This window comes from Otolemur garnettii, unplaced genomic scaffold (assembly GCF_000181295.1).
Source record: "Otolemur garnettii isolate 467f Iridium unplaced genomic scaffold, OtoGar3 scaffold00041, whole genome shotgun sequence".
Classification (NCBI taxonomy): Eukaryota; Metazoa; Chordata; class Mammalia; order Primates; family Galagidae; genus Otolemur; species Otolemur garnettii.
Window position 1 is genome coordinate 1186994 of NW_003852436.1, and position 12709 is coordinate 1199702.

Genomic DNA, 12709 nt, shown 5'->3' on the forward strand with positions numbered 1-12709 from the left:
TCCATTCACTTGGCAGTCCTGGATTCCCCACAGTATCCAGGGGCCCATGCTCTGCCTTTAATACATGGCTGCCGAGTCCACGCTGGGTATGGACACAGAGCCACTAATGGGGGTATAAGAGTGTGCAGGATCACAGGTAGGTCTCATGGGCCCAGGTCATACACTTTACCTCCTCTCAGTTACATGGCCCATCTAGTTGAAGAAGGCTAAGATATGTCAGTAGCTCTAGGTCCAGGTGACAAAGGCAACAGATTTGATGAACACATAGCACATTTCTGCCATATTTTTGAGCAAAATTCTCTAACTGCATAAGGCTTCCAGTGACTTGAAGCTTTGTTAGCAAAGAACTAAAATTGTTTCAAATTATTATGGAGAGAACCGAAGTGTCAGAGACATGATACTTCCCTCCGTCCCCTACCATGTCCTCTCCCTCCCCTCCTCCCTGTCCCCTTTCCTCATCTCAGTGTGCTCCCCTGGGAAGGAGAGAGAGGCAAGTCTGGAGCCTGTGTCTGCACATTCATGGGTAGCCACCCAGGTTTCTTTAGAAAGCAGAGGCAATAGCAGTCAGAATCGGGCTTCTTCTCCAGGTCCTCCCCAGTGCCTACCTGAGCTCAGAGAGCACAGCATGTGAGTCATCCGTGTTAATGAACGTCAGCCTCATTGCCGTGTGCTGGCAGAAGCTCAGAGTGGCACTGGAGAGGATGCTGAGTGCCTGTGCTGGGCATGTGGGATGGGGAAGGAATTACAACCTGAGCGTGTGGACGGAGAACTGTCTGTGCCAGGAAGGTTCTGATGGACGGTGTTTTGGTCTCTCTTGTATTGTTCAAGCCAAGCACAGGCCCTGTAAAGCATTCACTTCCTCGACTGAAAGGGAACCATTCTGAGGCTGAAAATGTCAACAGTGCTGGTGAGAATTCCGCTTTGGCTCTTTTAATGTCTAAGTGGTTTTAAGGAAATGGATTAACTTGGTGGTTTCGAATGAAATATTATTATTTCCTGTCTTCAAACATATCATTATGTAGACGCGAGATAGCCTTCTTCTGAAATGAGCCACCACCTCTGGAGAGAGGGCTGGCACCTCCTTAATGGCAGTGACATTTCTATCAACGGATGGAGCTGGCAGAGCTGGTCGGTTTAGGCAGCCATCTCCTTACATTACACAGGACTCAGAAAATGGGGGCCTGAGGAAGGGACTTGGGCTACAGTGAGCCATACCTGTAAAAAAGCAGCATGGCTATTCAGCTCTTGGTCCAGGGAGAAAGGCAGTGGTCACTCAAGGGACAGATGGAGAATGACGGAGAGCTGACCTAGGAGTTTCAGATGGGCATAGCTGAAAATATGGGAGGGCAGGACAAATGCAACTGATGAAAAATGTACAGCCAAAATAATTTAGTTCTTTCATTTTCACTTCTAATAAGTTCTAAAACAGCTAGATTTTAGAATTTCTTTCGTAGGGCCTTTTAGGTAAAAAATTATCTTCAATCCATCTCTGTGTAGTCAGGGGAAGGGAGTATATGAAATCTGAAAGTCTCTTCCCTCTGACACTTTTACTAACAGGCTTCACAAACTCTTCACTGCTGCATATAATTTTATAACTCTTCTGTTCACCATAGAGGGTGAGGCTCCTAATTATAGCTTTTACCTCAGAGATGGCAACTGCACCGATGCTGTCTTGAGAGGGACCCACACTGGGGGTCAGAGCTTCATCCCAGAACTTCGTCACCAACACTGTTAGTGCTAGAGGGAGGTTGGGGTTCTAAACATTTTCTTCTGGTAGGACCCTTGGCCAATCCTGGCTAGCTCAGAAAATCAAACGAGAGTCTGGGTCTCAGGTATGAAGTTACAAACAGTTACAGTTGAACTTTGATGCACTCAAAGTACACAGTTTTTCCATACAATGTCTCCCTGCCATGGAATTACATGATCCTTTTTCCCAAAGATTTATATTTCTTGAAAGAAGCCTAATTGCCAAAGACACCTAGAACATGTCTTTGATTTCTCCAGTAATGGTTTGAATCACCTGGTTTTCTGCAGAGTATAAAACAACGAGATGAGAGCATTACATCTCCTGTCCATAGAAGGTCAAGGAGTAGATGTCAGCTGTTTTCTTTTCATTCTTTCATGGACTCAACAATGATTTATTTATTGTTTAAAACCTCCCATCAACCAAGGGATAAATTTTACAGAAAAGGAGAGCATTGTTGCCACAAAGTATTGAAGATATGGTGGTTGGAGGTTCTTGTCCTCAAAGAAGAAGAATTGCAAGAATGATCAGGAATTATGGATTTGACTTTTGGATGGACACTGAACCAAAGTGAGACTGTGTAAAGTTAGTTGACTAACTGAGGCTTTTATCCTCCCCTTCATATATATCCGCAGGTAAAATTTTTACTGAAAACAAGCCAGACACTATTTCTAGTTCTGAAGTCATCCTGAACAGTTTCTCCAGAAGGGGTGTTGCCCTCAGTGATAATCAGATGATTTGCTAAGATTAGAAGAAAAAAATAAATCAGCTAAGAAATGCTTATGTCATACTGAAGAGACCAAAGTGAATATCAAAAATGTTATCAAAGTAGGTGTTCCTATCTGTGCATTGTACTGAAAACCAGGAATGAAAGTAGATGGTAGAGGTAGTCATCCAATTGAGTGTTTAAATGTGTCCCTATTTAACTGTGCAATCACACAGCCAAATATATTTAAGGACAATTTTCTTTATAAGAGGAAAAAAGTAAATGAAATGCTCAACAATGACATTAGCTCTATTTTGTGTTTGAAAACTTAATTGCACTCAAGAGAGAAAATACAGAATTAAAGTCCTTGCTATAGCAACAGTTGAGCCTTGTGACAAGGAGAGATTATGCCACATATGTTGAAACTACATGTAATGTGGATCTTGAAATCTAGACTGACATATTGCCTGCAAATCTATTAGACCCCCTTTCCTGGAGCTTGAAGGAAAGCTCTCCTGAGAGGTTATGCAAAAAGGCCTTATTTTGAGAGTTATATTTGAGAGTAGATCTTGGATGGCACCAATTAAAGAATTGACAGAAATTACTGTTTTATGGAGTGTCCTGCTACTGGCTAGACATTTGTATGAATTTTATCTAAATATAATTTTGTTGGTCAGGCATGGTGGATCACACCTGTAATCCTAGCACTCTGGGAGGCTGAGGAGGGTGGATTGCTTAAGCTCAGGAGTTCAAGACCAGCCACAGCAGGAGTGAGACCCCGTTTCTGCTCTACTAAAAATAGAAAAACTAGCTGGGTATGGTGGCACAGGCCTGTGGTTGAGGCAAGAGGATCTCTGGAACCCAAGATTTTGAGGTTGTAGGCAACAGAAGATTGAGGTGAGAGGATCTCTTGAGCCCAAGATTTTGAGGTTGTTGTGAGCTATAGTGCCATGGCACTCTACCCAGGATGACAGAGTGAGACTCTTGTCTCAAAATAAAAATAAGTTTGTCCTTCTTTGTCCACTATCTCTGGCCTACCAAGACAACCTCACCAATTCAGAAAGATGAGACAAAGCCTGTGTGAGTGTGTGGAAGTGGACCCTTAGGCCCTCTGGTCTTGCCCCCAACATAGGTTGGTTATTGGAGCCCCAGAGTGACTAGAAAACCTCCTGACTGTCTTGATACTTATACAAGTGCCTGTGACTAAGATCCTGATCTGTTTATTTCCTTTACAACCTTTGGGAGGCTTGGGATTTTCTGGCAGAGCTACTCCCCACCTAGATCAGCCTGGAAGAGCTCAAGATTCTCTCCTCTTTCTATGGGAATGTCGCCCATAGAAACTGAGACAGTCCTCTGTCCAGCTCAAGCTGGGGGCACAACACCAGAAAAGGAAAGTAAAGCCTGGTCTAGTGAAACAGAGTTTGGGGCTATCCCCCTAGAATTCCTCTGATCCCTTCTCCCTCTTGCCTATTGTGCACCCCAGGGGTACAGGTGATAAAGAAAATGGGCCTTGCCAGCGCCACCTCTATTACCTGCATATAGATTGGCTAATTCAATTATTCAGTCAATGAACTCTGATGGAAAGTCGACTGTGGTGCTGTGATAGCCTCTCTGGGATATATAAAGATGATGAAGACGTGACTCATACCCAAAGGGGCTGCTCATGTAGTTTGAGAGGTGACACATGTACAGTCCATAGCATCAGGTAGAACAGTGGTTCTCAACCTTCCTAATGCTGTAACCCTTTAATACAGTTCCTGAGAGTCATGACCCACAGGTTGAGAACTGCTGACCTAGAACATAAAGAGTGTGGGAGAAACCCAAGTACCATGTTTGAGGGGAGGCTTCAGGGAGGGAGTAACATTTATTCTGAGGTTGGGAAGACTGTGGTGCCTGAGCATGGATAACTACAAAATGTTGGTGATAGGATGAAGTAGATCAAGAGGACACATAAGGATTTTTCTTTTTTCTTTTTTTTGACAGAATGTGGGGAGAATGAGGTGGAAGCTAGAAGGAGCAGGAAAAATTTAGAGATCATGCCACTGGTTCTGAATATGTTATTTTGAAATTTCAGTTGGACATCCTAGAGGAGCTTTCCAGCAGGCGAGAAAAAAAGTGGAATCTTGAGAACGTTTAAGCTTGGGATCACACATCTGCACAAAGAAGCCTGTTGAGATACTGGATGTTGCCTAGGAACTGGGGCCGAGCACTACAACAAAGTGATTAACACTCTACTAACAGATGCTAATGTCTCCGTTACTTGCACGCAGGCCATATACCAGTACACGGGGAAACAGTCAGCTTGTTCTCTGCAGAGCTGAAGGCTCAGAAACACGGGAGACCCTTTGCTAGATTAGAGCAGTAGGCAGGTCCTGGGAAGTGGATAATATTGGGGCGTTATATATGATTAGAAATCCATGATTAGAAATGGATTTGCCCCTTTAAATTAAAAAAAAAAAAAAGCTGTACGCTCTTCTTGATCCAGAACCATTTTGAGGTTGACATCACAAGTACCCCTCTTCTCCTCTTGCTATCTGGTGGGCCCTATCTTCTCAGAATGATGTAGACACGTGTTCTAACCCTTCTGCGATTTGTCCACTGCTGTGCTATTATAAGCATTATTGATCACACCATCCATTAGGGCACCATTCACCATAAATAATTTATCTCTTCAGGCATGAGCTCGTCTCTGCCACAGATGCCATCAGCAAGAATCCCCTTCAGGAGGTTCGTGCTGGAGGGAAAACAACTGCATTGCAGATGTAAGTTTAAACACAGAAGGCCCAGGGAGAAATAAAAATAAAGACTGAGCAAGGAGGTGCCCGGAGACTGCATCCTGCTGGGGATACTCTGCCAAAGAAAGGGAAGGTCTGAGGGTTTTCAGACCAGCTTTGTTCCCACAGAAAGCATGCTGGCCTGGCAAATAAGTATAAGCCTCATCTTCTTAGCAGAGGGATTTTGTTTAGACGGCATATCAATATTCACTGGACATACTAGAGCAGTTCTAGATGCTGTAATTGCAGAGGAGGGGGAATGTAGGAGACACAGCAAAGGAAATAGTGGACGTGGTCTTTTATCCGCATAGACCTTAAAATTCTGTCAGCTCAGTAGGAAAGCACACGTGATAAAAAGTTCAAAAACAAAAAGTGTGCAAGGGCAATGGAGCTCAGACTGCATCTATAACTGGCTGGAAGGCCATGTAACCATTAACAGAGCTCAGATTTCAGGCTTTAAGTAGGTTTGCAAAGGAGGAAGAGCCTCACAGACAGAGAGGTGAATAGTGGACACACTGTCATAAGGGAGGAGGATGGGTATGCAAAAAGCTGCAATTGGGAACTCACAAACTGTGGATGCCGGCCATGGGATTTCAGCTGGAACAGAGATTCCATAGTGCAAAGCCAGAGAGCATCAGGTCAGGATGGTGAGGGGGGTGCCTGCTCGTGGCTCTCCACGTGTCATCTGAGTAGAGGAGCCTTTTCTAGGCAGAGAAGGCCTAGGGGAAAGTCACCTTTTCCTTTCTTTCTGAATTCTTCCCTGAGCTTCCTGGGACCTCTCTGCTACTATAGGGTTTTATAGAGAAAACAAAGTCATTAAGACTTTGTTTGTTAACACTTAACATTGTGTTTCTGTGCTAACTTATGAATAAGTCAGGATGGAGAGGAGAAAACAGCCCCAGTCAGGTAGTTCAATAAAGACAATGAACAAAGGAATCAGCTATGAATAGATGGCTGAGCTGAAGAGTTGACGGATGTGGTGGCAGAGATTAGCAACATGAGAGCCACAGGAATCAAGGAGCAGAGCCGGGAGCACTAGAGGATGCTAGAGCCCTGCTAGGACCACAGAGGAAATGTGGACACTGCCATAGACACCAGCGCAGGCAGAGAAAGAGGGGTGGGAGTACCACTTCTTTCCTTCTTCTGCCTTCCAAACCCCTGCTTGGACTTCCCTTTGTCTTAATCTAACTGGACAGCAGATGGAGACCCTCTGGAGGTTTAATTTGTGGGTGTGAGCAGGGATAGTGGGGTTATGACTGACATTTCCTTGTATGGCATTTTCAGATGATTCTCAAAGGAAAGCCATGTGTGTCTCCAGCAAATAGATTTATTACGGAGGAATCGGGCAGCAAGCACGGCAACATTTGGGGGCAAGACCTTAGGGACTGCCATAGTCTGGATGTTTGTGGTCCGCCCAAACTCATGGGTCAAAACCTAATCCCCAACATGGTGGTATGAAGAGTTGGGGCCTTGGGAGGTGATTAGTGAGGTTGGTGCCCCTAAAAAAGAGGCCTGAGGGAGGTTATTCATCTTTCCCACCATGTAAGGATGCAGCAAGAAGGCGCCATCTATAAAACATAGAGTGGGCACTTACCAGACATCAAATCTGCCAGCACCTTGGTCTTGGACTTCCCAGCTTCCAGAACAGTAAGCAGTACATTTCTGTTCCTTACAAATTACCTGGTCTAAGGTGTTTTAGTACAAGTAGTGCAACTGATGAAGACAGTGACTCTGCTACTGACCCTGCTCAGCCCACGCTGGTCCTCCAGCAGAGCGTTCTCTGCCAAAATCAGAGTGGTTGTGGAGTGGGGAGTTGCCTAGATCTCCTTGCAGAGTCTGAAGTGCCTTCCACCATGACTGTCCTAAGTTTAGCTCTGCTGAAGAATCAGTCACCACCTGTCTTGACCAGGAGTGAGAGCTAGAGGCTCAGCAGAAGCTTGGCAGGGGCTGGTCCAAGTCTGTGGTTTCTGCTTCTCTGTTCAGTCCTAGAGACAAAGCCTTGTGCTCCAGAAGCATCTGTGGCCTCCCTTTCCTCACAAACATCCTCTGCTGTTGTTTCTAGACCCCTCTTGTTCCTCAGAGATCGCACACATCCCAGAGGATCAGTCTTGACCTAAGTCTCTTAGGTTTGATTTGAGTAGCAGATTCAACCACACACAAGTGCTATTATGGAAACTCCGCCAAAGCGTGCCTAGGCCTGGTGGACAGTGGGCCTGGATACTGAGTCTCCTGCCGAAATCTTTTCCCCAAGGAAATGCTACTTTGTAAACATTAGGGGCTGTTTGCCTTTATGTCAAATAGTTCAAAATTCTTTCAAGTGGTGGTCATGGTGAGGGCTGATGATGAGAGGACAGAGAGATTCTGTTGTATTTTATCCCCAGAAGTTAATGTTGGTGCATAGTGCATTGATTTCCTATCGTTCCCTCAATGCAGATTGAGAGCACAGAGTAGAAGGCCTTACAGAGACATGATTCCTACCCTTAAGCCGGCTTGGTTGGGGCCCAGGAGAGGATGTCAGGTATTTGCAGGCAGCAGGGAGGTGGTAAGCTCAGGACCAGGCGGGCAGAGCATTGCTTTCAGGGAGTGGGATGTGATGACTGTTGTTCATCTGTTTGGTGCTACTGCTACAATTCACTGGTTTCTAAACAGAGCTTGACAAAATGGGCTTGTTGTTAAGCCAGGCTGCTAATTGTGCTGGTAATTAAAAATTGGCAGTGCCACATTTGGCCCAGATACCCTACCTCAAAACCTTCCAGATCAGCGTTTGCCTTTCACAATGAGCGAAACACCTGCTCTGTTTCCTCGGCTCATCTTCTAGGACCTTCAAATGCCACTTAGTTGATGTTTTCTCTGTGTCTGGGAGGATTTCTGGTATTTCATTCAGAAAGATTGTATGTCCCCTAGAGAAAGCAGGACTATATATAGCCACGGCCGGCCAGAGGGTGACCTCCAAGAACGCTCCAAGGATCCAAGGGCATGATTGCGCTCACAGCCTCACGTCACCCTCCTGCCAGGATTCTTTGATGACACCAAGTTGTGTTCAGATTCTCCGGCTCCAGGAGCCTGAGTGTCATTTCTTGGAGGGTGAGAGCCACGTGGCAGACTGCAGCTTGCCTGCTTGTCTGAGCATGCACACTCACGCACGCACAGCCACTTGCAGTGATGCGTCATCCTCCTATATTTATCCGGTTGCTGTTTCAGTGGCTCTGAGAAACGTCTGGAGAAAAACAAAGCTGCCTCCTCCTGCTATGCAAGCTGTCTGCACTCCAGAGACAAGCTCTGCTGTCTCATTCTGTGTGCATGAGTCTGTGTGGGCATGTCTGTGTGTGCTCGTGCGTGTGTGCATGCGGAGTGGTAGGGAGGGGGGCGAAAAGCTTGGTTCCCAGAGCGCCTGGGTCACTGGTGAGAGCCCCTCTCCCTCCTTTAGCCAGCCTGGAGCTCACAGTTCGGGAGCAGGCAGCTTTCATGCACTAGCCATGGCCCCACTGTTCTTACTCACTCCCAGTTAGACCTCACTGGGTAGGTGACAATACGAGTAGAATAAACATCTGAGTGGGGAATCGTGGCTGGCAGGCCCCTGGGGTGGGACAAAATGGCAGCACTGGCTGCAGTCAGGAGTGAGGGCCAGGAAAGGCTTCACTGTGAGTGCTGGAAGGGTCTCTGATATTGCCTTCTCAAGTCTGCTGTTTCACAGGTGAGGAAACTGAGGCCAAGCAGGTGAAGACTCATACAGCACTTTGCTCACCCTGGAGCTCTGTTTCTGAATCTCAGGTGGTGACTGTCCACGCCCAGCAATTGGCACCTCACCTCACCTCACCAGCAGGCCATTCTCCAGCAGAACTTGAGAAAGGAAGAGCAAAAAACTGGGTGCCAAAGACCCACCACGAGTCTTGGCCAGAGGAGTGGAAGTGTGCTGGTGCAGAAGTCTGGAGAGGCCACTGCACCCTGGGTCGCTGACTTCAGAGCCACCTGCTCAGGTATCCTTGTCCCCACTCTTCCCTTGAGCCCTTGTCACACTCTACCTTCTGGCCACCTCACAGGCACATTCTTTTACAGTCCCCACTTAGATAAGCACAGCCCCCACAGGATGGCTTATTCTGGAAGGATTCAAATAGATCTATCCAAATACACCTGCGCTTCTTTGCCGTTCCTTGAAGCCTATTACTCAGAATAATGTACGTTGCCGAATGATGCAGATCTTTTTTAATGCTTTCCCTGAGTACGGAGAAGAAAGAGCTACTCAGAATTTACTGGCTACAAATCCACATCTCCATTCCTCTCTCCTGCAGATCCCACAGCTCATGGCAGCTACTCACATTTCTCTCCTCTCTTTCAAAATCTCCAGCCTACCGAGTGATACTCTTGTTTTGGGGATGCCACTTGGATAGCTCTCATTCTAAGACGGTGATTTTCAACTTAACCTCAAATTAGAATCACCTGGGGTTGATGTTAAATTAGAGAAAACTGGCCAAAAAAAAAAAAAAATCTCCAGCCTCCCTTGTCACTCTCTCCTGTCCTTCCCCTCCCTCCTCCCCTCTTGTCCTTCCTGACTCAAGGATAGTTTCTATGCTTCCTTAGGTGGCTTTATACCCTTTCCTATGCAAATCAAGTTAACCTCTCTTTAATTTCTCCCAATTCTCTTTTCTACCCATTTCTCTGACCAGCACACCAAAAGCATAGGAACGGAACAACCGAGACAACAATCTTTCTTAGAATGCAGGGGAGGGAATGGCTATCAATTCTTAAGTGTTAATTTTTTTTTTATCTTTGCCACATGAAAGATCAAATCAGATTGACTTTCAATGAGTTGTTGAGTTTCTCCATTATTAAAATCCCACAGTGCTGGAAGTAATACAATATCAATTAAAGACTTCTTAATATGATGCTTCCTTATTTCAGAGAGGCTGATGCTACCCCTCAGGGAAGTAGCCAGCTTCTCTTTAGTCAGCAATATTGTTAGGACACCTGCTCCTCTTTCATAGGGTTATGGTCACATCTTAAATAAATTCCAAAAAACCCTAAACCCTTTGGGAACGTTCGCTTCATGTGTCATATATCTGTATTCCTCTTCTATTAGTAGAACCAGTCAAAGGGATGTCCAACCTGTGGCCCACAGGCCCCAAGAGGATTACCTGAGGACTATGTTGCGTATCTGTGGCGTCAGATACCACGGAAATTACGCATGGAACTTTTCTTTTGCTCATCAGTTTTCATTAGTGTTTGTGTATTCAATGAGTGCCTCAAGATAACTCTTCTTTTTCCAGTGTGTGGCAGAAAAGAAAAAAGATGGACATCCCGGCTCAGAGCATCAGCACTTCTGGCACTGGAGGGAACCTTCCCTGCTTCAGGCCATAAGTTAGGAGCTTTCCCCCTTTTGAAAGCACTGGGGAAAGTAGCTGCAGTTCTTCTCCCAGCCCTCTCCCTTTTTCCCTGTGAGACAAGTTGTCACTTATCTGTTAGTGTGAGGAACTCAGCCCCTTCTTTCCTGACCTTGTTGGACCTCCCGTCCTGAGGATGCCTGTGCTTCACTCCCTTCCCGCCTTGTGGACGGCCATCATGGTGGCATCCGGTCTAAAAACCCAGCTCTCATGTTGCTCCAGTGGGGGAACACAGTAGATGCAGCCAACACAGCTGTGCTGCTAAGTTTTTAAGCAGAACCAGCCCTCCACGGGGTGAGATGAACCAAGTTTTAGGCTTGGGAAAAAACAAGAGGGAGTCTGACTGAAGCCACAATTAAGTCCCACTCTTCAATCTCTTCAATCCAGCTTTATCCCTAATATAACAGATTTACCGTCAGTTGTCTGATTTTTTTCAACTGTTTCTCAGTAACACTTATGAAACCATAATATCTGCGTTCAATTCAATTAAACTAATATTCAACTACCAATTCTGTAAATACCCCTAGGGAGGAAGCACATTAACTCATAACCCCCCTATAATGAGGGAATCTATGTCATGCAATTAAGATTTCCTAATCATCCCCCAAAGCCAAGAAAAATGGTAGGGTCATCCTAGAGAAGTTCTTGGGATAACATCAAGGGTGATGGAGAAGGTGGAGAACCCAAGCTCCATGATCCAACTTACAGTGTACATTTATCTCAATACCTGACAGACTAGGAAACTGCCCTCCTCCAGATGAACCTGGATGTGTGTTGGGGGGAGCGTGGTGGCATGGGAGAGGGGCTGGTTCAGGATCACACAGCTTGAGTTCATAGTTTCTCTGCTTAACCATGAGACCTTAGACTGGCTACTTCAATTATTTTTCCCTTAGATTTTATTTTCTTTTGAGACAAGAGTCTCACTCTGTCACCCTGTGTGCCCTGGCATCGTAGCTCACAGCAAACTCAAACTCCTGGGCTCAAACTATCATTTTGCCTCAGCTTCCCAAGTAGCTGGGTCTATAGGCACCCACTATGACACCTGGCAAATTTTTTTGTTTTTTAGTATAGATGGGGTCTCATTCTTGTTCAGGCTGGCCTTGAACCCCTGAGCTCAAGCAATCAGCCCACCTTGGCCTTCCAGAGGCCAAGTGCTAAAATTATAGGCGTGAGCTGCCATGACCAACCTATGTGGGAAATTGGGACAATACCTCAGGGGATCATTGTGAGGATTACCATGAGAAAATTGTGTAAAGATCTTTAAACAATGGCTGGCAAGTAGTAAGCCCTCAAAATTTTATTATTAGCAATTATTATTATATTATTAATATTATTACTAATAATAACATTTTGGGGGCTTAACTTGGCAGTAGGAAGAAAATATTTTTCTGCCACCAAAAAGTTTCCCACAAGGAGGCATCTTTAAAATGTATCAATGGGGAACTGTCTGTTACTTTTAAAATAATTTTGTTTTGCAAACATTTTAGGAGAAACACTTTAAGTGAGAGGAACACCATAAGAAACAGTTATATAGCTTTCTACCAAATATGAATTGTGAGTTACTTGTTAGAATATAGAAATACTGTTTCTTTTACTTTCTCCACCCACACCATCTCAAGGAACATTTCTGAGCTACTTTTACCCAAAGACATATGTCAGATAAGATCTAGTGACAACTGCCTCCTGAAAGCCTTGACACAGGTCCCTCAATGGGGACATTTCTAATTTTGAAATGAGCTGTGTGGTTCAAAAGCTCCATGCGTTCCAACTAGTAGATGATTGATAAGACTTTCTTGTTCACTGATCAAGCTTGGAAAAAAGGAAAAACTGGAACTAAAAATACCCTAGTGTTTGAACTAGGGTCACTGAGAGTAAAAGGACACTCACATTTACATATGTGACTGCATGATTATATATTTAATTAGTAGTTTGGAGTAAAATTATCTTTAAATCTGGGAATTTTTGTTGTCTCATCTCATAAACTTATAAGTACTACTGAGACAGAAGAGACTGGGTCTTTGCTGATTTCTTTTAAAGATTCAAAGCACTGGCCATTGGAATGCTTGCAGGAATTTTGCAACCTATGGACTATCAAGAAGAAAGCCAT